Source organism: Ornithorhynchus anatinus, chromosome X1 (genome assembly GCF_004115215.2).
Source record: "Ornithorhynchus anatinus isolate Pmale09 chromosome X1, mOrnAna1.pri.v4, whole genome shotgun sequence".
Lineage (NCBI taxonomy): Eukaryota > Metazoa > Chordata > Mammalia > Monotremata > Ornithorhynchidae > Ornithorhynchus > Ornithorhynchus anatinus.
In genome coordinates, this window is record NC_041749.1 from 86,476,665 (window position 1) to 86,503,554 (window position 26,890).

At 43.7% G+C, this 26,890-nt stretch overlaps 1 protein-coding gene across 5 annotated transcripts in view; it reads right to left on the bottom strand.

Moving 5' to 3' along the window:
* SFMBT1 (Scm like with four mbt domains 1) overlaps positions 1–26,890 on the bottom strand; it is a 139,081-nt gene that overhangs the window by 65,624 nt on the left and 46,567 nt on the right. The window contains exon 1 of one of the 5 annotated variants that reach the window (XM_039910220.1): positions 15,494–15,585. The exons of the other annotated variants lie outside the window; for them this stretch is intronic. The gene's annotated coding sequence lies outside the window, so the exon portion shown is untranslated. Of the gene's footprint in view, positions 1–15,493; positions 15,586–26,890 lie in introns of those variants that run through there. 5 annotated transcript variants of the gene reach the window in all.

A 26,890-nucleotide genomic window follows, 5' to 3' on the forward strand; every position in this document is an offset into this window, starting at 1 on the left:
TGGGGATTAAATCCTCCTCCCTCCGACAGACTGAGGGCCCTATACGGGGAAGGAACGCTGTCCAACCTGATTTCTTCGTATCTATCCCAGTGCCTAGAACAGTGTTTGACACCTAGTGTGCTTTTAACAAATACCATAAAAAAGCCTACACTCTAATGGAGGAGAGAGACATAAAAGTATTTACAGAGCCAGAAAAATAAATAATTGAATACACATATATACTTGAGTGCTGAGTATAGTTATCAGAAAGTACATAAATATTAGAGATGGCTGACGTCTTTAACTTATATCCTACTGGAAATTATTCAGAGAAGGCATTTTGGAGGAGGTGGGCTTTCAGGAGCACTTTGAATATGGAGAGGGTTGTGGTTGTTGGATTTACAGAGGGAAGGAGTCCCAAGCTAGAAGAAGCACAGTGTCAGCGAGGGGATGGAAGTGAGGGAAGCATTGTGGCTCAGCAGAAAGAACGTGGGTCTGGGAGTCATAGGATCTGGGTTCTAATCCAGGATCTGCCAACTGCTTGCTGTGTGACCTTGAGCGAGTCATGACCTCTCTGTGCCTCAGTTTCCTCGACTGTAAAATGGGGAGTAAATACCTGTTTTCCCACCTACTCACTGTAAGCCCCATGTGGGACAGGGACTGCGTCCAACCCGATGAACTTGTACCTCCTCTAGCTCTTAGTGTTTGGTGCATAGTAAACACTTAACAAGTACCATTAAAAAAGGATCCTCTGACTCCCAGACCCATGTTCTTTCCCCTAGGCAGTGCCGTTTCTCTGTTGGGAATCCAATTTTTTGAAACAGTACATTTGGTGCATCATCACTGAAAGTTTGGAGTATAACAGACGACTCATCCACCACTTAGGTTCCATGCAGAGCTGCAGGATTGGAATATATTTCAGGTCCCTCTCGCCTACTACAATATAATTAGCGAGGAGCCACTGTTTTGATCCTGGGTGTGTTCAGGATGCCTTTCTCTTATTCAAAAGGGAGAAAATAGTGCTGGGGATCCCAAGTTGCTATTTGGCACAGTGGCTGAGAAAGACAAGAACTCTTCAGTTAACAAATTCATTCATTCATTCAACAGTATCTATTGAGTGCTTACTATGTGCAGAGCACTGTACTAAGTGCTTGGAATGTACAAATCGGTAACAGATAGAGACAGTCCCTGCCCTTTGACGGGCTTACAGTCTAATCGGGGGAGACAGACAGACAAAAACAATAGCAATAAATAGTGATGGTATTTGTTAAGTGTTTACTATGTGCAAAGCACTGTTCTAAGCACTGGGGGGCTACAAAGTGATCAGGTTGTACCACATGGGGCTCACAGTCTTAATCCCCATTTTACAGATGAGGTAACTGAGGCCCAGAGAAGTTAAGTGATTTGCCCCAGGTCACACAGCTGACAAGTGGCGGAGCCGGGATTCGAACCCATGACCTCTGACTCCTAAGCCCGTGCTCTTTCCACTGAGCTACACTACAAATCCTAGGTGGCCCAGTCACTTTTCCCCATGATAAGACACTTTGATCCAACCCCACCAACCCCCGAACCCCACAGCACTTATGTACATATCTTTAAATTATATGTTGTAAATTCCTTACTTACTCATATTAATGTCTGCCTCCCCCTCTCAACTAGAAGCTCGTTATGGGTAGGGAATGTGCCTGCTAATTCCGTTGTATTGTTACTCTCCCAAGTGCTTAGTATACTGCTCTGCACATAGTAAGCACTCAATAAATCTTACACTGCAAACGGCTTTTTGTGGGTTGAGCCTGGTGAGCTGAGTCTTTGTAAAAACTTCCCATTCCTTTGTCATTGTAGAAATAATAATAATTAATAACGATCATTATGGTATTCGTTAAGCACTTACTATGTGCCAACCACTGTTCTAAGCGCTGGGGTAGATACAAGGTCATCAGGTTGTCCCATGTAGGGCTCACAGTCTTCATCCCCATTTTACAGATGAGGTAACAGAGGCACAGAGAAGTTAAGTGGCTTGCCCAAGGTCACACAGAGGACAAGTGGCAGAGCCAGGATTAGAACCCACTTCCTCTGACTCCCAAGCCTGTGCTCTTTCCACTAAGCCACGTTGCTTCTCTATAGTATCATATCTACCATGTGTGCTGATAATGAAGTAAAAGACTTTTGTTTCCGCAAGGCAAAAGATCAGTCAGATTTAGAAGACTAAAGAGTTGTGATTGCTTTTGAAAATCTGAAAACGGTTCTTCTAAGTAGGGAAGATCTTTCCAGAAGAAGGTATGTCCAACACCTATATCTGTGAAATTTCCTCCATTAGGGAATATAGTTTTGCTTTAATCCTATAACCTCAACTTCCAATCTGGACTGTTCATATGCAACAAGCGGTGTTCTTTCTGAGCAACAACTGTTCTCGTTACTGCTGATGGAGTATAAATTCCATTATATTTGTTAATGTTAACAAATAAGTTGAACTAGAATAGATCTATTGCCCCTACCTACCACCAGGGATGATTAGAAAAGGCCCGGTGGAGACTGACCCCCTCAAAAATATGGCAAATATTATATAATTTCCAAGGCCAAGAAGAATCACATGAGTGGAATGAGAGCTCATTTCCTAGGAGGTAATGAGTAATCACAGTTCCATGATTCAGCATCACTGGCATAAATACTGTACTCACAGTGCCGAAAGAAGTGAAATAGCAACGTTATGTGGCATTAAAGGCAACTGGATATCAATGAATGGTAGCCAAATAGTAATTCAATTAATAGTTAATGTCGACAGAACAATTCTTCCCTGGTTTTCTTTCCCTGGTAAACCATCAGCAGCCAGCAGACAAATTCCAGCTGAAGCACTTGAATCTGCCCTCACTATCCAACAATTTTCACCATAGGCAAATACATTCGTTTCGGTCAGAACACAAGTTCTCGCCATGCTTTCTGAGCAGAAAGCTATTCAGGATTGGGAAACATTCACTCGACATCTCAAGGCAGTCCGGATCCAACGTGCTTCAGGGTAGGAACGAGCGAGTCCTTAAAGTGGGAGTTTTCCTGAATGCAGAGAGCTTGGCAAGAAGGCGAACCCCATATTAGAGAAGAAATGAGCGGAGATAGAAGGACAGTAGCAGTCACGCAGAATAGCTGCTGAATGAAGTACATTCTCAAGCACAGCCTGCTGCTCTATTCAGGTCAGTTCTCCTTTCTCGGCTTGCTCAGGAAATACTGATTCCAATGTAGAGTCATCAAACATTTTCTCCCGTTGTTTGAGAAGACACTTGGCTTTTGTTGCTCTGCAGTTACGAAATCAATCATCACCCTCGACTTTATAATATCCAGCAGCCATTCTGCGTGACTGCTGTTGTGCTTCCATCCCTCTGATCTCAATTTCAAGCTCTTAGTACAGTGCTCTGCACGCAGTAAGCGCTCAATACATACCACTGAATGAATTTCACTTTTGAGTGATCAGGTTAGAAGATTCAAGAGATCCAATAAGAATGGTTTCACCAGCTGCTCACACCTGACTGGGGAGCTGAAAATTAAGAGAACTTCCATACTAATCAATCATAGAAAATAAGGGGATAAAGTTTGAGACAGCTCATAGGCAAAGTTTTCCCTTTTCCCTACCCACCCACCCCTTTTTAGACTAGGCTCAGAATTTTACTTCAGTTACCTAAACCCTGTATAGTCAGGGTGTCACCCCTACCAAAAAAATACCTGCCCCAAAACAAGAGGTGAAATAAGGTAATCTAATAAGGAAATTTGCACAGGCAGGGAATGTGCCTGTTTACTGTTATATTGTACTACCCCAAGTGCTTAATACAGCGCTTTGCACACAGTAAGCACTCAATACAAATGAATGAAAAGTTCAATATTAGCTTACACTTCATAACTGAAAAATAAACAAGTCAGATTTTTATGAATTGAAATGTGTAAGGGCCTCAATTCATTTCTTCGACATTGTCCTGCTCTTGATCACCACAAGCTCAAGTATACGTTCTTTAATTAAGAGCTTTCCTGATGTCACGAAGAGTTGGAATCTGAAATTCTGGGTGTCGGCATCATATTGTTCCCCCCCTCCCAAAAAAAAGAGAGAGAGAGAGAGAGAGAGAAGGATTTTGGGGCATTTTTACTGCTAAAATTGCTAAAATGAGGGGCAATCCAAGCACTCACACTCAAGCAAGTTAAGACAGCATCGCTGCAATGCCAATAAAAACCCATTCTCAAGTTATGATGGTCATCCGCTAACCCCAAACTCAGGAGGGGGAGGAGATTTATTCCTAAGTGTCCCTCCCTGAGGGAAGTTTAATTGAGCAGCTAATTCTTTATATGGTATCAATCCAGCCAATCGGAGGGAAGGATTGGGAAGGACCAAGTGGGGCCAGGCAGATGGGGAAGGAAGAAGACCCTCAGCCATTTTAGGGAGGGGAGAAGGTTTGAGCCGCGACCCCGGGAGGTTCAGGGCACAGGGAAGGCTTGGAGCTGTGACTCCGGAAGGGCAGAGGAAGGGATCGCATCTCAGAGCATCAAGATACCCAGAGGTTTTAGGGGTCTGGAGGATAAGATTGCGGGGGAGCGAGGCTCACCGGGGGCGGGGGGACACGATCAAGGAGACCGGTAGTGATACATCCTGGCATCCAAAGGATTTGCAGAGGGTGCAACTGGAACCTGGGCTGCCTCTAGAGAAGAGGGGAAAGCACTAGAGGAACGTGAGCATCAGAATGCCTACAGGAAAGTCGAAAGGGTGCTTTCTCGGGGGAGGGGAGGAAGGCACGCGGGGGGAGAGGAAGAGACATGTTAGATCTTGGGACAGGCAGTTCAGATGGGAATTATTCATTTCTAATCTGATTAATGTGTTGAGAATACCTGCGAGGAGACTATTAAATGTTGCCGAGATCGCTGATCTTGGTGTCTGCCTGGGGGGGAGGCCAGAGAAGCTCCAGGTTCCAGGACCTGTGAAGTCAAGGGAGGGAGTCCTTTCTCACAAGTCCACCGTAGTCAACCCTGGAGAGGGGTGGTATACTAGTCCCTGAATGATGCCCTTGTTTTCAGAGAGATAACTGGGCTTAAACCAAGGAGTAATGGCAGTGAAAGGGGTGCAGAGATTTGGGGTTTAATAATGTTGGTATTTGTTAAGCGCTTACTATGTGCAGAGCACTGTTCTAAGTGCTGGGGGAGATACAGGGTCTTCAGGTTGTCCCACGTGAGGCTCACAATTAAACCCCATTTTACAGATGAGGTCACTGAGACACAGAGAAGTGAAGTGACTTGCCCACAGTCACACAGCGGACAGGTGGCCGAGCCGGGATTCGAACCCAGGACCTCTGACTCCCAAGCCCGGGCTCTTTCCACTGAGCCACGCTGCTTCTGCACGGACAGGGATGTTCAAATCCTGCCTGTCCTGGGAAGGGAAGAACTGTCAGTCAATCAATCGTATTTACTGAGTACTTACTGTGTGCGGGACGATGTACTAAGCCCTTGGGAGAGTACAATACAAAAACAGACACATTCCCTGCCCACGAGGAGCTTACAGTCTAGAGGGATTAACTGGAGAGGTTTAAAATCCAGCAGGGGCTAACAGGGGCCTGGGGGCTCCTAAAGTGACTCCAGGGGCTATTTCGACTAGGATTCAGGGCCGAGAACCACCGGAAATCTCCCAACAAGTCCAGCCGCACGGATTCTACGGCCCTCCTACTCACTCCCCTTCCTGTGGCGGAACATCCTCCCTTCTCCGCAACTGAGCCTGTTGCCAGGAACAGTGCCCACAGGTGACTGGAAGACGGAGTGGCCTGTGCTCAGGTTGAGACGATAGGAAAGATGAAGGCAGAGGGGGCAGAGAGATGAGGACGTTGGGAAGAGATGGGGACGGCATCTTTGGAGGAGGAGGAGACGAACGGAACACACAGTTCGGCTGCTCTCATCCAACCCACGGGCCTGGGGCAACCCATGGGGCCAGCTGGGACCCGCCCTCCATGCCCACCTGGGCTCAGCCTTGCAGGTCTCCCTGCTCAACAGCTGCACCTGTCTCTGTACTCTTTCTTTCTCTCTTCCCCCCTCAGCTCAGTGCAGCTGCTGTTTCCCCAGCAACCAGAGGGCGTCTCCAAATTCCTGACTCAGGGGAAAAAGCAGTCTTCTCTCCCTCCCTCCCGGCTAGCTGAGTCTTAAAGGACCAAGAGCTGGCTTATTTGCCCTTCATCTTACCTGCGGACCAGGCAGCGACCTGCCATCGGCTCCCTGATCGACAGACACGCCCTGTTCCGCTCGGACGGTCTCTGGGCAGCAGCCCACTCACCCTATCCACCGGGAGATCGCTCCACGAAGCCTGGCCATTTGGCCTGGGGAGATGGAGAACCCCAACTGAGAAGCTGAGTGTGCTGCTCGAGGCATCTGGATGTCCTTGGGGATCGGGTATGCCTCCCCATCCCAGGTCTTGGTGGAATCAATCGGTCATGGAGAGGAGGCCCTGGACAATCAATCTCAATCGCTCAATCTCCCCTGCCGGCTTCCCAGTGATGTTACACACACCACATGGAAGCCTCGCAAAACAGATCAGTCCGGGGCCCGTGCAAGGCTTGCGCCAGTCCTGAGTAGAACTTAGGATAAAATATGCTACAGAAAGAGCGAAAACAAGTCTGTGTTCTCTTTTTATATTTTCCTGCGCCTTCCAACTACTGGCTGTGCCTTCAGGCAAAATCCCCACCTGCTCCTGTCTTGATTATTGTAAATGAGTAGATAGATGTAGGTATATCTGCGCACATATCTCTCTACTCATTTACAGTAATCTATACACGCACACACACACAGCATCAGTTAAAGAAAGAAATAGAATAAAGAGGCCAAGTGCTGACGGATCTCCCCCTACATTTTCTTTCCTCCTTCATACCCCTGACTCCCATAGTTACCTACTCTGCATAACTTTTTCTTCTAATAACCCATCATAGACTTACCATCCATATATCTAATTTAGCCTTTCTCAAGCCATCTAAAGCTCCTCACTTCCCCCTCTAAGATTCCTAACTCTCTCTCCAGTAACCCAATAAGGACCTCTCATCCCTGAATTTATCCACACCTGTCCTGAAGCTATCGATACTTTCAGCCTGCACAACCTTTCTGTGGCAAACAACTCCATATGCTTACCGCCTGCCGCGTAAAGCAGTGTTTCCTTTAGTTTGTTTCAGAGCCTCAACCTTCGATGACCAAACAGACTAATCTTCTTGTGGGATTTTGTAAATAGCAATTTGGGTTAGCCTTGTCTTCCCACTTCATAATTTTATAAACTTCAAACATATCCTCCCTCAGCTTTCACCTTTCTGAACTGAAGACTCCTAATCTTTTCAGTGTAATCTCATATTTTTTTAAAAATGACACTGTTAAGCACTTACTATGTTCCACGTGCTATACTAAGCACTGGGGCAGATTCAAGTTAATGAGGTTCAACACAGTCCCTGTCCCACAAAGGGCTCACGGTCTTAATTCCTATTTTACAAATTGGATAACTAAGGCACAGAGAAGTGAAGTGACTTGCCCAAAGTAATGCAGCAGACATAACGGAGCGGAATTAGAACCCAGGTCCTTCTGTCTCCCAGTTATATACTGAACCTCTCCACCCTCCTGATCACCTTGGTTGCCCTTTTCTGTACCTTCTCCAGCAATATTATGACCTTCCTGTGACGTGGGGACTAGAACTTCAAAGTATCTCCAGGACTGGGTGCACTGTAAGTTTATACGACAGGAAAACTGTACCATTAGTTTTGTGTATCTCTTTCCCGAGTCATGGTTGATGGTAATGTTTTCTTTTTGCTCAACCTCACATGCCTAGGTCAGTACTCTCCCAACAGTGGACGCTCAATAGGTACTATGACTGACCGACTGACACTGGTAACTAAAACCAACATCAAGTCTCAACCCCAAGTTCGATGCTTTTTCCTCCCTAAAGAGGAAGATTTTAGGAGTGCACATTGATGACTTTGCAAAAATTAAAGTTATCCACCTATCAGCTAACATAAACTACCTAGATCTTTACAGCATTACGATACTGCTCTGAAACCAACTTGACCAGAAAATTTAGCCAACCTCTCTCCCCAGTTCCGATAGAGCCAGTTCTCCTATAATGTCGGGGTTTTGTGAAAATGCAAAGTGGAAAACACACATTATAGCAGAACTGAGTACATTATTATAATAGTAATTATTATGGCATTTATTAAGTGCATACTCTGGGCTAAGATAACCAGATCTGATACAGACCCTGTTTCATACTGAAGTTCACAGGGAGTAAGGACAGGTACCTTATTCCCATTTTACAGATGAGAAAACTGAGGCCCAAGGAAACTAAGTGACTTCAGGATGGAAAGGCAATTCCACCTTCCCATTCACGTTACCCCACTGCTTCTGCGTGTCAGTCACTTGTCTCTGGCTTCTGAAAAAAAATCACTCCAGTGGTCCTCTTTCTTTACCTTTCTTCTTTTTCATTTCAATTGACATCCTCTACCTCTTTTTTGGGGGGTTGGGGCGGTAAGACATGGGGCAGAGTTCATTTATCTAAAGTAATCTGAACATGAGACAACTGGAGGCTTGGTTTGAAAAAGCATCAGAAGTCATGACAAATGTGCCCGGGCTTAGACCAGTGCTTGACACATAGTAAGGGCTCGACAAATACCATTTAAAAAGAAGGAAGCCAGAAGGACATATACAAAGGGAAAGAAAGGTAAGCACAGAATTGAAAGGAGAGAACACAGACTTATCTTCAGCACTTTCTGTCCTAGACTTCACCCCTTCCTTCTTGCACTGACTTAGGAGAAAAGGGATATGGGGAGGGACAAATAAGTGAAGTGGCCGCAGCTGTCTGGGCCACTTTAAGCCAAACCTTGGCTTTGGCTCACTAAAGACAGTCCCCCAAATTTCACCTTACTCTTGAAGCGATATGGTAGTTTAAGGTGTGTACGTTCAAGTAATTATACTTCTCAGTATAATTGATTTCCTATATAATAGGTTCATCTGTTCTGAGTTTGCATAATCTTACGCAGTATACAGAGAACCTAAATAATTGAAAACCATAGTAAATTGCTTAAAGTGAGCTTAAAGGCAACAGAGATGCAACCTTAGTTTAAACTAAATTAAGCTCATGCTAATTAAATAGGCAGTCCAGAGTTCGGTTGCATATTAAACACACACACACAGCTCTTAAAACAACCACTACTTTCAGCTAATTATTCTCAGCTGGAAGGTCATCATCAACTTCCTAGATGGGCTTTCCATCTCATTGTCTTCAACGGCATTCTCTTTCGTGCTGTGACTCTCCCTCCTCTATGATTCTGAAAAAGGGTTATGGGGAAAGCATAACTAAATGTCTTTATAATCAAGTAGCCCCAAATGATCTGAGTAGGTCTAAACTTTCAGGCCTGTTGTTGATGAATAATGGTTATATTACACTTAAATGTTGCCAAGATTAAAAGTTATAATTTATGAATATATCACCCAATTTTGGTTCTGCACCAGGTAATTCCATCTTATCATAGCACACACAGATTTCATACAGAACTCTTTCTTGGGGGGAAAAAAAATCGAGCACAGATGTGGTTTTTTACTGTAGTGCAACAAGTACAACATGTTTAACATAAAACTTAATTACATGCTAAAGGACTAACAGACTAAATCATGTGTGCTGAACTAGGCAGTTGAAGCAAAATGGATATGCAACTAAAACCAGTCTTTGGCACCAAATGAAATTTCCAATGAAAATTCTGGGCACACATCTGCTAGCACAGACTGTTAGGTTTTTATTTTCAACTAAAAAAAAAAAAGAAACCACACAAACTTGTAACTGCAATTTAAAATGAGATAATAAGTGTATCAAAACAAAGAAATCAAAAGTTCCTTCAGCAATACTGATTTTGCCACAATGTGCTGAGAAAACATAAGCCTCTAAACTGTAAGCTGCCAGTGGGCAGTGAAGGTGTCTAACCAACTCTGTTGTACTGTACTCTCCCAAGAGCTTAGTACGGTGCTCTGGACACAGTAAGCGCTCAATAAATACCATCGATTGATTGATAGGAACCTTAAGCAGGTCAGAGCAAAGACCCATCTGGCCCAATAGTCTTTTTTTGACAGTGGCATCAGCACACTTGGGAGAATAGCATGAAAGCTCCCCTTCGTGATACCCATCCTAATGGTTAGGGGTGAGCTAAAATCCCTAACTTCTCCTCTGGTAAACAATTAAAAGAACCTCTTTGTCTAGGAATTTATGCAGACTCCTCTTGAATCTTCAGATTTTTTTCAGCCCGCTACCGTCTTCGTCGCCCTTGCGCTTGGATTTGCTCCCCTTTATTTACCCCTCCCTCAACCCATACATCCAATCTATCACTAAATCCCTTCGGTTCCACCTTCACAACATCGCTAAAATCCGCCTTTTTCTCTCCATCCAAACGGCTACCCCTTTAATCCAAGCACTTATCCTATCCCACCTTTACTACTGTATCAGTCTTCTTGCTGAGCTCCCTGCCTCCTGTCTCTCCAAACTCCAGTCCACCCTTCACTCTGCTGCCTGGATCATTTTTCTACAAAAACATTCAGGTCAGGTTTCCCCACTCCTCAAGAAATTTGGTTGCCCATCCACCTCCACATCAAGCAAAAACTCCTCACCATGGGCTTTAAAGCACTCAATCACCTTGCCCCCTCCTACTTCATCTGGCTACTCTCCTACTATAACCCAGCCCGCGCACTTCGCTCCTCTAATGCCAACCTGCTCACTGTACCTCGATCTCATCTATCTCGCCGACCTCTTCCCCACGTCCTGCCTCTGGCCTGGAACAGCCTCCCTTTTCGTTTTCGACAATGACTCTCTCCACCTTCAAAGCCTTATTGAAGGCTCACCGCCTCCAAGAGAGGCCTTCCCTAAGCCCGCTTTTCCTTTTCTTCCACTCCCTTCTGTGTTGCCCTGACTCACTCCCTTTATTCACCACCACCACCCCAGCTCCACAGAACTTATGTAAGTATTCATAATTTTTATTAATGTCTTTATCCCTCTAATAATAATATTAATCATGGTCCTTGTTAAGCACTTACTATATGCCAAGCACTGTTCTAAGCGCTGAAGTCAATACAAGTTAATCAGGTTGGACACAATCTCTGTCCCACATAGGGGCAATCTCTCTCTTAATCCCCATTTTACAGATGAGGTAACTGAGATCCAAAAGTTAAGAAGTTAAGTGACTTGCCCAAGGTCTCACAGCAGATATGTAGGAGAACCGGGATTAGAACCCAGATCCTTCTGACTGTAAACTCACTGTGGGCGGGGAATGTGTCTGTTATAGTGTTGCGCTGTACTCTCCCAAGGGCTTAGTAGTGCTCTGCACACAGTAAGTGCTCAATAAATACGACTGATTGAAACTCTGAGTTGAGAAAAACACATTATAATTTGCATACGACCATCACATCGCATTCTAGCCAGACAGACGTGTGTTGTTTGAAGAACATTCCCTAATTACCTACCAGCAATCTATTCAAAATGTGTCATGAAAACACATGCTCTGGAAGACCAGAGTAGTGCTGTTTAATTTTGCGAATTTTATTGTTAATATTTTGGAATGTTGAATTTTTAAATTGCTATAATTGTCTCTGATATATTCTTATTGTTTTGTGTGTCTATCTTCCCCACTTAGATTACGAGCCCTCTGTGGGTCAGGGACCGTGTGTTAATTGATTTTCCAATGTTTACCCCAGCACTTAGTACAGAACTTTGCACATAGTAAATGCTTAATAAATGCTAGTAATAATAACAATAATAATAATGACCTCCGATCCAAATGGGATTTGAGCTGGTCAACTGTTCGTAATCGATCTTCTCCATAAATGCAGAAATGAAAAAAAGATTAAAAGCCTTTGCCTTTACAGAGTCACTTATTATCAGCTTTCCCATCCTACCTATCAGGGGGCCAACATTTTGCTTAATGTATTGTTTGTGTTTCCCTTAATGCATCATGCTAATTGCCTCTCCTTTCCAGCTTTAGCTTTTCTAATCTGTCCCTACACAGTTGTGCTGTATCTTTATGCTCCTTTTTGGTAATGTGATCTAATTTCCTCCTTTTGTGACTTTCTCATTTGCTCTTCCCGATTCTGGTTCTGGGTTTAACCTACTTGGTGACCCTTATCCAAGCACTGTCCTCGCCTATCCCGCCGTCGACCCCTGGGCCACGTCCTCCCGCGGTCCTGGAATGCCCTCCCTCCTCACTTCCGCCAAACTCATTCTCTCCCCCTCTTCAAAACCCTACTTAAAGCTCACCTCCTCCAAGAGGCCTTCCAGACTGAGCTCCCCTTTTCCCTCTGCTCCCTCTGCTCCCCATCTACCCCCCCTTCACCTCTCCTCAGCTAAGCCCTCTCTTCCTTTCTTTCCCTCTGCTCCTCCCCCCTCCCTTCCCCTCCGCTCAGCACCCGTCCACTCAACTGTATATATTTTCATCACCCTATTTATTTTGTTAATGAGATGTACATCACCTTGATTCTATTTATTTGCTATTGTTTTAATGAGATGTTCATCCCCTTGATTCTATTTATTGCTATTGTTCTTGTCTGCCTGTCTCCGCCGATTAGACTGTACGCCCATTAAAGGGCAGGGACTGTCTCTGTTACCGATTTGTACATTCCAAGCACTTAGTACAGTGCTCTGCACATAGTAAGTGCTCAATAAATACTATTGAATGAATGAATGAACTTATCACTTACCACACTGATCCACTTCTCTTATTCACCCTTGACTACCGCATCAGCCTCCTTGCTGACCTCCTTGCCTCCTGTCTCTCCCCTTTCCAGTTCCCACATCTCTCCGCTGGCTGGATCACTTTTCTAAAAAATGTTCAGCCCACATCTCCCTACTCCTCAAAAACCTCCAGTGGCTGCTCATCCACCTCCACATCAAACAGAAACTGCTTACTATCAGTTTTAAAGGCGCTCAATCAGTTCCTCGGCCTCCTACGTTACCTCACTACAACCCGACCCGCTCACCTCGTGCCTCTAACAACTGCCTACTCGCGGTACCCTGATCACATCTGTCCTGCTGCCAACCCCTCGCCCACATCCTCCCTCTGGCCTGGAACTCCCTCCCCTTTCATATATGACAGACCACCACTCTCCCCACTTTCAAAGCCCTACCAAAAATCACACGTCCTCTTAAAGGCCTTTCCTGATTAAGCTCTCACTTCCTCTATTTGCCTATGCATTTTGATCGGTAAGCCGCAAGCACTTGATGTTCACCCCACCTCCACAGGACTTTTGTACACATCCATTTCCCCTATTTCTAATTCATCTGAATGTCTGCTCTCCCTTCTAGACTCTAAGCTCCTTGTGGGCAGGGAATGAGTCTACCAGCTCTATTGTGTGGAACTCTCACAAATGCCCAGTACAGTGCTTGGCACATAGTACGCACTCATACACACTGACTGATTGCTTATCCTTCCTATCTGTTTGAAGAGTGGGTTCCTGAGCCTGCATGACTGTTTCTTCGTAGGCCGGCTTTCTTGAACTCTTTTCTGCCTTTTGAACTTTCTTTCCATTGGATCTTTCCTACTAATGCCTTGTTGCTGTAGTAGTAGTAGTAGTAATAATCATATTTACTGAGTGGGAAATATAAAGATGTGACATTCCAATCAATCAAGGGCATTTATTAAGTGCTTATTCGTGTAGAACACTGTACTAAGCACTTGGGAAAGTACAATACAGCAGTTATGCAGACACGATCCCTCCCCTCAAGGAACTAATGGGGGAGATAGACATAAAAACACTTCCAATCAAAGCAATACCGTAGATGCAAAATTGCTGAGGTTGAGAATCTGCCCGATTCCTCAATGTTCCGCACTGGGAAATCCAACATCCCAAATACAATCCGAAATGCTGCGTGTCTATCTTTGGCCCAGTGAATTGCTTAGTTTTCTCATTACCAACAGATGCTGACCCAAAGCTGAGTTATGAGTCGATTCTTCATGGATATTACCAGAAACTCAATTGTGGCTGGATGAACAAAGCTAAGGATTAAAGTATAGGTATTCCTCCTACAACAAGGTCACTGCATTTCTGCAGAGCCCCCAAGGTATCCAAAATAACTGTGTTGGGATACTGTTTCAATGGGAAAGAAAGGATTAGGGTTAAAAATTAGTGACATAGTGCAAGGCTTCTAAAAGCCTTATAAAATGTGTTTCACATAAACTATTGTACTTCACTTGTTTACAAGACAATTAACATTGGTTTTTAGCCCCCGTCAGGGAATAATAGTAATGATGGTATTCGTTAAGCGCTTACTATGTGCAAAGCACTGTTCTAAGCGCTGGGGAGGATAGGAGGTCATCAGGTTGTCCCCACGTGGGGCTCACAGTCTTAGTGCCCATTTGGCAGATGAGATAACTGAGGTCCAGAGAAGTTAAGTGACTTGCCCAAAGTCACACAGCTGACAAGTGGCGGAGTCGGCATTTGAACCCATGACCTCTGACTGCCCAGCCCGTGCTCTTTCCACTGAGCCACGCTGCTTCTCATAAATGGGACCCTCACTGCTCTGTCCTTACAAACTCACTTGTTCTCTCAGGTTTCTTTTCCTCTTGGCTGTCAAATCCCCAAACCCTGTTTGGGAGCCCCTTAATGTCGGGCTCCCGTTGAAACCTTCATATCCACAACGCTTTCACCTTCAATCAATCAATGAATGTGCACCACTTAAAATCAGTTGTGGGGATTTTTTTTGTTGTTTTTTTAATATATGGTATTCGTTAAGTGCTTACTATGTGCCGGGCACTGTACTAAGCACTGGGGTATATATAAGCGAATCGGGTTGGACGGTCTGTGTCCCACATGGGGTTCACAGTCTTAATCTCCAAATTACAGATGAGGTAACTGAGGCACAGAGAAGTGATTTGCCCAAGGTCACACAGCAGACAAGTGGCGGAGCCGGAATTAGAACCCAGGTCCTTCTGACTCCCAGGCCCAAGCTCTATCTACTAGGCCATGCTGCTTCTACTGCTCAGTTTCTAGTAAACAATTAATTTTAAATGCTCGCAATTGGTTTCCTTCAAAATGGGTTTCTGTTGGTCTGTGAGCTCCTTAAGGGTAGGCATCCCCTCTAGACTGTGAGCCCACTGTGGGCAGGGAATGTCACTGTTTATTTTTGTATTGTACTTTCCTAAGCGCTCAGTACAGTGCTCTGTACACAGTAAGCACTTAATAAAAATGACTGAATTGAATCCTGTCTACCAACTGCATTGTGCTCCTCCAAGCGCTTAGCAGAGCGTTCCACACAAAGTACTTGCTCAATAAATACCATTTATGAAATGGGTTTCCACATGACCCTGGCATCGTCACTGTAAACAAGTTCCACTGCTTTAGGTCCAGGTACTCCACCATAGGAAACAAACCTACAAAATTATCTTTGTAACTTTGCCTTTGACTAAAGGGGGGACACAACCTGATGCACAGAGTCAAATCACAATTAGCCAGGAGTTGGTTAGCCAGTTTGGATTGTTTGAGCTGCTAGAAGCCTCTGCCTCACCTGCAAATCATCATGGGAGCAGTCTCGGTCTGAGGAGCTGGTCAGACTCTTGCTGCTAGCCGGTTACCTGCTCCATATCCTGATCCGGCCCAGGTCCCTGCTGGAAGAAATCTTTCATAGGGTAAGGTGACTGGGGCAGAAAGGAGGCTAGGGTGAGCTGATTTGGGGTTATTTCAATCTAAAACCTTTTCCATCCCTTTCCTCGAAGCAAAAACCGTAGGGTGTCCGTGTGGCCCGGCACATGGCAAGTGGCTTTTGTAATCAGGCAATCAAGCTTTAAAATGGACACTTTGCCACTCCATGACTGTAAACCTCAGACTTTGTTTCTCTTCTTGGAGCCTTTCCTATCTGTAACACTGACGAAATCTAGACTTTGGCCATTATTCTGTTCGGTAATCTGGCTCAACCAGGATTATGCTGGCCAACGTCTACACACTCCCTTTTTTCCCGGATCGCTCCGAACACAAGAGCGTCCCTGTTTGTGTTGTATTTATTCCTAATTCAGTGATATACAGTTAAGTGGCCCCACTCTTAATCGCCTGAAGTAAAAGCTTCCAAATCGAATAAACCAAACTAGCTTCTGGGTGAGCCTTTAACTCTGTCAAGTTAGGGAGCCAAGTGGACTAGCCCAACAACCATCTTTAGCACTTAGGAACTTATTTATACCCATCCTCAGCATTTGAATGTTCGGTGTATATTCAACTGGGTATTGAATTTGTTCTGATTGCTCCAAGGGCTTAGTACTGTACTCGCAAAAAAGTGCTCAGTAATAATAATGGTGGTATTTGTTAATCACTTACTATGTGCCAAGCACCGTTCTAAGCTGCTGGGGGAGATACAAAGGTAATCAGGTTGGACTCGGGCCACGTCCCACATGGGGCTCACAGTCTTATTCCCCATTTTAGAGATGCAGTAACTGAGGCACGGAGAAGTGAAGCGAGTTGCCCAAGGCAACACAGCAGACAAGTGGAGGAGCCGGGATTAGAACCCACGCCCTCTTTTCTCCCGGGCCCGTGCTCAATCCACTACACCATGCTGCTTTATAATGATATTTGTTAGGCAGCGTGGCTCAGTGGATAGAGCCCAGGCTTGGCAGTCAGAGGTCATGGGTTCGAATTCCGGCTCTGCCACGTGTCAGCTGTGTGACTGTGGGCAAGTCACTCAACTTCTCTGTGCCTCAGTTACCTCATCTATAAAAGGGGGATTAACTGTGAGCCTCACGTGGGACAACCTGATCACCCTGTATCTACCCCAGCGCTTAGAACAGTGCTCGGCATGTCGTAAGCGCTTAACAAATACCAACATTATTATACTAAGCCCAGGGGTAGATACAATATGATCAGGTTCGACACAGTCCCTGTCCTACAAGGGACTATCGCTCTGAGAGAACAGGTACTGAATCCACATGAGAAGCAGCGAGGCTTAGTGGAAAGAGCCCAGGCTTGGGAGTCAGAGGTCGTGGGTTCTAATCCCGACTCCGCCACTTGACTGCTGTGTGATCCTGGGCAAGTCACTTAACTTCTCTGGGCCTCAGTTACCTCATCTGTAAAAATGGGGATAAGAAGCGTGAGCCCCACGTGGGACAATCTGACTACCCTGTATCTACCCCAGCGCTTAGAACAGTGCTCTGCACATAGTAAGCGCTTAACAAATACCATAATTATTATTTTACAGATTAGGAAACTGAGGCACAGCAAAGTCACGGAACTTCCCCAGGGTCACACAGCAAACAAATGTCAGAGCCCAGATCAGAAGCCCGGTCTTCTGATTCCCAGGCCCGGCTTCCTTCCATTAGGCCAGTCTCTTCCCAAGGAAAAGTGTCTTGTGCTTTGGTTGCACCTCCCAAGCATCTAATACAGTGCACTGCATTCAGGAAACATTCAAGAACCATTTATACTATTACTACTTCAAAAATCTCTCAAAAACAGGTTTTATAATCCCTGGGGGTCTTCAGCACAGGCAACTTCAAAGCTTGGTCTGGGACTATTTCGGTCCACAGTGGCTGAGAACAGCGGAGATCAAAAAACAAAAAGAGTCCCCATATGGGCTTTGCTGTTTATTTAGTTCTCTGTCTCCATAGTGGTCACAATCCACTCCATAGCGGTTCTGAGCCATGTCCACTCTATGTGGAAGTGTCCCCACCAGGCTGCAAGAATGGGCTCTGCTTGAGAAGCGGCATGGCCTAGTGGCAAGAGCATGGGCTTGGGAGTCAGAGGACATGGGTTCAAATCCCAACACCGTACTTGTCTGCTATGTGACCTCGGGCAAGTCCCTCAATTTCTCTGTGCCTCAGTGACCTCACCTGGAAAATGGGGATTAGGACTGTGAGCCCCACGTGGGATTATCTGAGTACCTTGCATCTTCGCCAGCACTTAGAACAGTGCTTGGCTCAGAGTAAGCACTTTACAAATACTACAATGATTACTTGGACAACAGGGGCAGCAGAAAGGGATTGGGACACACGATGCCTTTAAGTAGCACTGGGCACAGATGGAGTGAAATAAAAAATGGAGACATATGAGCAAGTCATACTGGGGATCCTGCCACTGCAGTCTAAAAGCAAACACCCGGTTCCCAAAGGTTTCTGGGAAGAGGGGGAGAGAGGACGGGGGAAGGATTAAGAGTCAAGGATAGCATTTCGGTATCACTATTAGAGAGAGTACTTAGCTTTCAGAAGAAGCTCCAGTCGCCTGAAAGAACTATGCTTTAGGCAGATTATAGATTTGAAATCTTCACCACTTGCTGGCACTAGTGATAGCCCTCAGTAATTTCATGGGAGAGTGGCAGAATGTGGGGGTTGCAAACTCTGTCCTACAAAGACTTGGATGAACTTTTGGAAAGTTCTTTTGGCACTCCCAAACCAAACAAGTGCAAAAATTAGCAGTAATAATAATAATGATGATGGTATTTGTTAAGCACTTACTATGTGCCGAGCACTGTTCTAAGCACGGGGTGGGGGGGGGGAGGGGGAGATACAAGGTTATCACGTTGTTCTAAGTGGGCCGCAGAGTCTTAATCCCCATTTTAAAGATGAGGTAACTGAGGCATAGAGACGTTAAATGACTTGACCAAAGTCACCCAACTGATAAGAGGCGGGGCCGGGATTAAAACCTACTACCTCTGACTCCAAAGCCCGGACTCCTTTTCACTAAGCCACGCTGCTTCTCGTAGGCAGCGAAAGACAAAGAAAAGCAGGACTAGAGACCTCTGAAAAGTAAATATGAGAAGATCTCTCTGATAAATGGAAAAACTACATTTTTAAGAAGGAAGGGAGAAATAAAATACTGCCCAATAGAACCAAAATAAACTTTTACTGGCTCATTGATCCTTAAATCCAGGCTCTTTAACGCCTTGCCTCTGAGTTTCTAGTTGTCTTGGAATGTGTTATTCTGAGTGTAAATCCTTTGCCACAGAAACCTTCGAGTAACAACTGGAATCAGCATAAAAAAACAAAAACAATTCATTAAAAGCAGATGGCCAACTTGAGAAGAATGAGAAACTCAACTGAAGCTTGATTAAAAAGTTGATACCTGAAGCTTGCAATGGTTAAGTGACTTTTCCCTGGGTCACACGGAGGAAAGGGAAGCAGAGAAACAGAACCAGGCCCTCTAGCACTATGCCTTCATCACTAGGTTATGCACCTTTTCTTGATCAGCCAACACAAACACCCAATACGCAACTGTAGCACTTCAGTACTTTATCTGTAAGCTTATGAATACACTCTTCCCACTTATACTCTTGCACTTCATTTATTTGAATGCTCATGTTTATGTTTCCTTGCTTCTTTCATTAGAGTAAGTGCCTGGTTAATTTTTTTTTTTTCATTTTCTCAGCATCTAGTTCAGGGCTAAGCCCAGGGTAAGCACTCAATAAATACCAATAATGATGATGATGATGAATTTTAAGGTTCCAGAGGCTGGCATCCAGGCTGCTGACCTCACCAACTGTATATCCACAGTGAGAAAGCCTGAAGATCAGCTAAGACATCATCCTAACGGGGCCATATTTGGTTAATGGAGCTCAGACAGATCAACTGCTGCCCTTTTGAAATCATGACCACTTGAGGTATAGGCCCCAGCATGAGACATTCCAGCTTAGCATTCCAGCTTGGGCTCCCTGCAAGTAGTGAGAATAGCATTCAACAAGGAGGAGAAAAAAAAAAAGCCTCACATAAACACAACAGCCATGCAAAAGCAACACTAGAATTTAGATTAAAAATTCAGTAACAAAAGACCTTTACTGGAATGAAGAGGGGAGATGGCAGAATTTCCTGGTAAGGGTAAAGAAAGTTTACCCAAGTGCTTTCTACAACACATTTTCTTCACAGGTGTTATAAATCCACGCGAAGAGGAAAGAGGCAGAAGAGAAATTTTTAAACCAAAAGATTGAGGCTTTACATATCTTCGACCACTCACACGCCTAGCGGAATCACTGATACTCTCCACCTAGAAACAAAAAGTTATTCCCAAAGTGCCTGAGCACCCCTTATGATAGCACTGAGAAGGGTATTAAAAGGACTAAGCAACATGACTGACATGTAGAGACTCCCTGGAAGGCTGCCTTTTGTCGAACCATGACTATCCTCCCAACAACTCCTTCCTTCCCAAACAGCCTTTTGGACACCAGATCTAAAGAAACTACAGCGCAAGGAGGCTTTGGGTTTTTGTTGTTTTTTTTGTTTGTTTGCTTTGAAAGCTCCCAATTTTTTTTTTAAAGCCCCACTTCTGGGATTTAAAAGTCCATAAACCGTGATAACATTAGCCCCCTGAATGTCAGATCAGTTTATTATGGTGCTACGGTCTTCAAATGGGCATTAGCAGAAACAAATAAGCTAATGCAAAATGCTTTGGGTGAAGCAACTGTTAAACACCATAAAATGCATCCAGCTCAGAGAAGAGAAACATTATCCTCTTTATCAGCAGGAGTACTTGAGTACCTACTCTGAGCAGAGCACATGCTAAGTGCTTAACAAACAATTTAAGATAAATACAAATATAAACGTCCCTCAAGGAGTTTACAATCTAATGGAAAGACAAACCAATGTAAAGTGATGAATACAATAGTTAAAAGAGTGTGATCAAAGAAAGAAATGATAAACACAAGTGGATGAATAAATAAATGAAAAAACCTGATACATATAAGGTGATTCCTGCTGGTTGAGGAATGGCACATCCAGGTTTGAAAGGGAGATTTAAACAGAGACTGCATCATGGAGCAAGAAGCCTTTTAGAAGTGCTCTGAGAGAGGACAGGAATATACTTTGTTGAAGCTGTGAGACAGGGAGGACTGAAGTGGAATGGCATAAGCAAGGTTTGGAGGCAGGCGAGTTGAAGGTGAGATTTGTTAGTGCACTTAGTTATTGGGGTTTTTTTGCTCCTTTTGGTTGTTGTTTTTTTTAATGGTATTTGTTAAGCGCTTATTTACGCACCAGATACAAGTTAATAGAGAAGCAACATGGTCTTGAGGATGGAGCATGGGCCTGGGAGTCAGAAGGACCTGGGTTCTAGTCCTGGGGGACCTTGAGCAACTCGCTTAACTTCTCTGGGCCTCAGTTACCTCATCTGTAAAATGGGGATTGCGACTGTGAGCCCTACGTGGGACATGGACTGTGTCCAACCTGATTACCTCGTATCTACCCCAGCGTTTAGAACAGTGTCTGGCACAAACTAAGTGCTTAACAAATGCCATTGAGGAAAAAAAAGTCTGGACACAGTGACTTGCTCCAGATCTCACAGCAGACAAGTGGCAGAGATGGGATTAGAACCCAGGTCCTTCTGACTCCTGGGCCTGTGCTCTATCCACTAGGCAACGCTGCTGCCAGAATGTATGTTTTAGCTGTGCATTTTGGATACACTGACATGGCACATTTAGATAGATGACATGTATCTGTCTGGATTCATAGAGACACGGTGTTGGAAGAAACAATCATGCACATGCGGGCAGCACCAAATACAGTGGGATTTCTACAGCGCGAGGTTTTCTTTAAGGTGGGGTTTGACAAGAACGCAACCCCAGTGTTATAGGAGACTGGGGATTTGCACAATTCCCTTCCCCCCAAATGATATCCACCTCTGTCACCAAAGGCAGGGTAACCTCTCTATCAGGAAGGGTAAACTGCATGACTGTTAGGAACCCTACTGCAGCAAAGAAAGTCAAGGGGCTAAACAATCTGAAACACTGGATCATTCAACTCACCAAAGGACACTGAAATGAGCTTAATTCCACATGCCTCTTCGTAGCAAGAATAAAGACCAAATGTACTCACGACACTCTTTGAAATGAATATTTTCCAGGCAAATGCATATTTATGCTTCTTACTGTAGCTGAGACAAACTTACTTTCTAGATTGAAAAACATGTTGAAGCCTGGCTGATCAAAGGGTAGGCTGTTTCAATAGATTGACAAACTAACCAAAAGCATTAATGGCTGAATGACACCAACCTTTATACATAATGATGTCAAGACGCTAGTAGAGAGCTTAATGGCTTTATTTGTCCTATCACCAAAACGGCTCATTTCCAATTTATCTGTGGCTTCACTTGATTTGCTCTTACAAACTGAAAAAAAAAGAATACATCTAATTTCCCCAGAGTACATCTTTGAGAAACTAGCAACAACCGCAGTCGTTCCTGGATTTAATGATGAAAATGTTGGTCACTATTTTTTATATATATATACATAAGAAGCCATTCGGAGAATTCGAAATCCGACTTAGAAAGGAAACTTTCCTCTTACTTGTTCCGTTCCCAAATACTCTCCCCCCTGGCGTCATTTGTTATGCTTTCTGGAAACACAAATATTGCCCAAGTCCTCAGAATTTACTTTTTCCACCTGAAGCATTTATACATTTCCCGTTGCTTTCCTCAGCCCAGTGGTGACTATCCAATTCTCCAACATTATACCTACCCTTTATTAACCCTAAAATTAAACTTTTTTCTAAATTATGAAAGTGATAAACGGTACAATAATCTATTTAGCAACGGAATGACAAATATGCGCTGGGAGAGAGGGAGGAGCTAACTGCCCTCCCCCCAGCCAACTATCATCAAACAATGAATAGATTAACTATTTTGCAAGTTAGTAGTAGCTCAAGTTAGGAGCATGGGTTGTTTATTTCTGTCTTTTCTAGAGCAGGCACCACAAAATTGCACACCACCCTCCAATCTGAACGATACTCCATAGTCTACTGATTTTCTCAAGCGTAGTGCTGGCCCCAAGTTCCGTCCAAGTCATCAGGCGAGTATTCACTCTTGCCCATTAAACATTTTTGAGCTTTCCCTTTTCCATAAATTTTCCATAAATTCTTCTATGGCTGGACTACAGTGCAGTTCCAGGACTCTTCTCCAAAGCCCAATAACGCAGCAGTCAGTTCAGCAGGAGAAGCTCATTAATTCCCTCCAAGACAGTCTGTAAATCAAATCAAATCAATCCAAGGAAGAAAAAATAAAGTTCATCTTTCTAGAACTAAGAAATTAATCTCATTTTTATTAAGTAGCTTACATTTACAGTCTCGTGGGGCTGAACTGTCAAATCGATCACTGTCATCAACAGTATCTGAGTGCCTACCAGCCAACGGAAGTCCTTAGCCGATTTCAAACTCCTAAAACCAAAGTCAATCAAAAAGTCACTCTATTCTAGTGTACTACTCTTCGCTGAGCCCTTAAGGGCATGCCAACCAGATTCAGATTGGCCACTGGGATTTCAGGAATGGCACTTTGTTCTTTTCAACACGGCACTTTGCTACCCAAAAAGCACCTTAAAAATTGAATACATTTTCTTTGCTGAAAAGAAAAATAATTACTTTTAATTACAATACTGGGGAAATCAGAATACATATGACATGATATTCTTTCAGGAAATAATACCTAGAGTCTTTTAATAGCTATATAACCCCCAAAATATCTGGCTATGAAAACTGGACAGTAGAGGTACTCAGTACAATGAAAATACATCTCTGATGAATCCAAATTTGGTTTCCTGAAGGGTATAAGAGACATTTTAGAAACAGTCATAATTATTGTGTCTAGTTAATTGTACAAGCATTTGGAGAAGTTGGGGTGGGGTGCGAAGGGTAAAAGGAAGAGAGGAATAAATGACTTTCCCAACCCATGCAAATAAGTGATCAATTCTAAAGGCTAAAGTTTTATTTTCAAATAATTTAGGCTGTCATGCTTATTTATGTAATTAGTTGTTTAATTCTTTTCTAAAAGCTTCCTACTGTTTTCCTCAATTATTTCCCATGCCAGTTAATTACACAGGTTAGGAATAGGATGCATTAAAAATATTCGTTTTCAGAGGTTTTAAATTATTTAATGTAGTCTACTTTGACACCTAGAGTGAAAAAGAATAATTTTTCCACATACTTTACACCTCACCTGAATTTTGGCTCATAATTTAGGCAATGTTACTTCAATATCCAGAGAAGCAGCATGGCTTAGTGGAAAGAGCTTGGGCTTGGGAAGCAGCGGTCATGGGTTCTAACCTCAGCACCGCCACTTGTCAGCTGTGTGACTCTGGGCAAGCCACTTCACTTCTCTGTGCCTCAGTTACCTCATCTGGAAAATGGGGATTAAGACTGTGAGCCCCACGTGGGACAACCTGATTATCTTGTATCTACCTCAGTGCTTAGAACAGTGCTTGGCACTTAGTAAGTGCTTAACAAATACCATCATTATTATTTTTATGTTTAGTAATGAACAATAAGATAAAACGTTTCTAGGACTCCCTAAATTTAACCTTCTTCCGTTTGTCTCATAATGGCTACTTAAGAAAAGTTGGACAAATTAATTTTTTAGAAAAAATCCAATTTTTTTTTTTTAAAGGGGCCTACTTCATAGAGTTCTTCACCAGTTGGAAAAGTGTAAAAGTTCCCCAAAGACTGCCTGTTTCAAAATAAAGAAGAAACTGTAACTAACCCTTTTTGCAAAGTGCCCCAATAACCTCTAAAACTGAAGTAAATTATTCTCTCCACCACACAAAATACACTGATACAGAGGTAAGATTTCTATCGATCCAGCTTGACATTTTCATACCTGCTGCATACCCTTTTCATCCCTTCATTTATTCATTAGTATTTAATGAGTACCTATTGTGTCCTCTAGACTGTAAACTCATTGTGGACAGAAAACTTGAAGCTCTTACACTCTGCTGGGGAGGACCGGCAGGGCGATCCAAATGGTATACATTTTCCAAGGAATTCTTTTTGTTTGGTTGGTTAGATTCTTTTTAGAAATACGGCCTCCCACCTCCCATAACACTTTTTTAGTGCTTTTCCACAATCGGGCTACTAAAATTAATGCCATTATTTCTTACAGTGCTCTCATTTTGTGATAGCGTTCTGGTTTTGCTGAGTTTGCAGTCTGTAGAGCGTACATGGTTTGCGTGTACGTGGGGCCACTGAGGAGTAGCTGTGTACCAACACTCATACAGCTTCTGTGTTTTGCACTGAAATTACCCCTCGGATAAATACAGTATTGTGCATTATGAGCGCAAAGCAAGTTACCAGAACAGAGAAAACAAATTTTGTAAGTTTTAGGTCTGGCGTATAAATTAGATAAGTGTCAAATCAATGTATGCATAGTTTTTGATTCGAGAGGGTTGCAATGGGGATTTTTTTGAAGGTGTAGACATGTTAACATTTAATTGTTTAAATAAATAATCTTTGATTACTTGTGCTTATTTGCATTGCTATTTGACCATGTATGTTAGCAGTATTAACTAGGTTGATCATTTTAGTCACTTTAAAATATGTATTTATATTCCTGGATTAATGGACTCTATATTATTTCCTTTGGAAAACTATACTTCATTTAGCACTGTGGAGCTGAATACTTGATTTTCATGGAATCAGGCAGGAGCACTAGCTGGATTTTTCAGTACTCATATAACTCCTGAAACAACTAGGCTATGGTCCTTGAAAGTGCGGTTGTGTCATGAATGGCTGTATTGTGGGGTACATTTTCCTGTAGACTTACACGTTGTAAATTAGAATCTCTTTCAGAACCAGGCCTAGTGTAAGTAAAAATTATACTGCAGATCTCGTCCACCTTCCTCGGTTTTAGAAGGCTTTTTCTGCCTCCCCTCCCGACCAAAAACTCAGGCCCTAACCCCCATAATAATAATAATAATAATAATGTTGGCATTTGTTAAGCGCTTACTATGTGCCAAGCACTGTTCTAAGCGCTGGGGTAGATACAAGGTAATCAGGTTGTCCCACGTGGGGCTCCCAGTCTTCATCCCCATTTTATAGATGAGGTCACTGAGGCACAGAGAAGCGAAGTGACTTGTCCAAGGTCACACAGCTGACAAGCGGCAGAGCTGGGATTAGAACCCATGACCTCTGACTCCCAAGCCCGGGCTCTTTCCACTGAGCCAATAATAATAATAATAACGGTGCTTGTTAAGTGCTTACTATGTGCCAAACACCGTTCTACACACTGGAGTAGATACAAGGTAATTAGGCTGGACACAGTCCCTGTCCCACATAGGGCTCACATTCTTAATCTCCATTTTACAGATGAGATAACTGAGGTCCAGAGAAGTGAAGAGATTTACCCAAAGTGACACGGCAGACATGTGGTGGAGTCGGGATTAGAACCCAAGTCCTTCTGACTCCCAGGTAATAAAACCAACACTAAAATAATTTCTACCAAAAGTACAATGTGCCTATTAAATCCCAGTCTCTAAACGACAAATGACTTCTATAGAACTCCCCAGAACACCTACGTAGCAAACTGCTAGCCCCACCTCATGTTTAAAAGTGAATCATATTTAATGCCTTCAAAATATAATATGAGATTACATAATCCACCTGCTAGCAGATCGTTAGGGAAGCAGCACGATCTAGTGGAAAGAGCATGGTCCCAAGAGTCAGAGGCCCTAGGTTCTAATCCCGGCTCCGCCACCGTGTGCAGCGTGGCTTAGTGGAAAGAGCCCAGGCTTGGGAGTCAGAGGTCGTGGGTTCTACTCCCGGCTCCGCCACATGTCCGCTGTGTGACCTTGGGCAAGTCACTTAATTTCTCTGTGCCTCAGTTGCCTCATCTGTAAATATGGGGATTAAAAAATGTGGGACAATCTGATTCCCCTGTGTCTACCCCAGCGCTTAGAACAGTGCTCTGCACATAGTAAGCGCTTTACAAATACTATAATTATCATTATTATCTTGTGCAAGTCACTTTACTTGCAAAATGCAAAATGGAGAGTCAATACCTGTTCTCCCTCCTGCTCGTACTAGGAACCCCATTGGGACCTGATTAGCCTGTGTCTGCCCCAGCGCTTAGAACACCGCTTGGCAAATAGTAAGTGCTTAACGATTACCACAGTTATTATTATTGTTGTTGTTATATCATTTATCCTCCGTGAAAGACTTGTTTCAGATGAATAAAGAGTAAAAAAGGA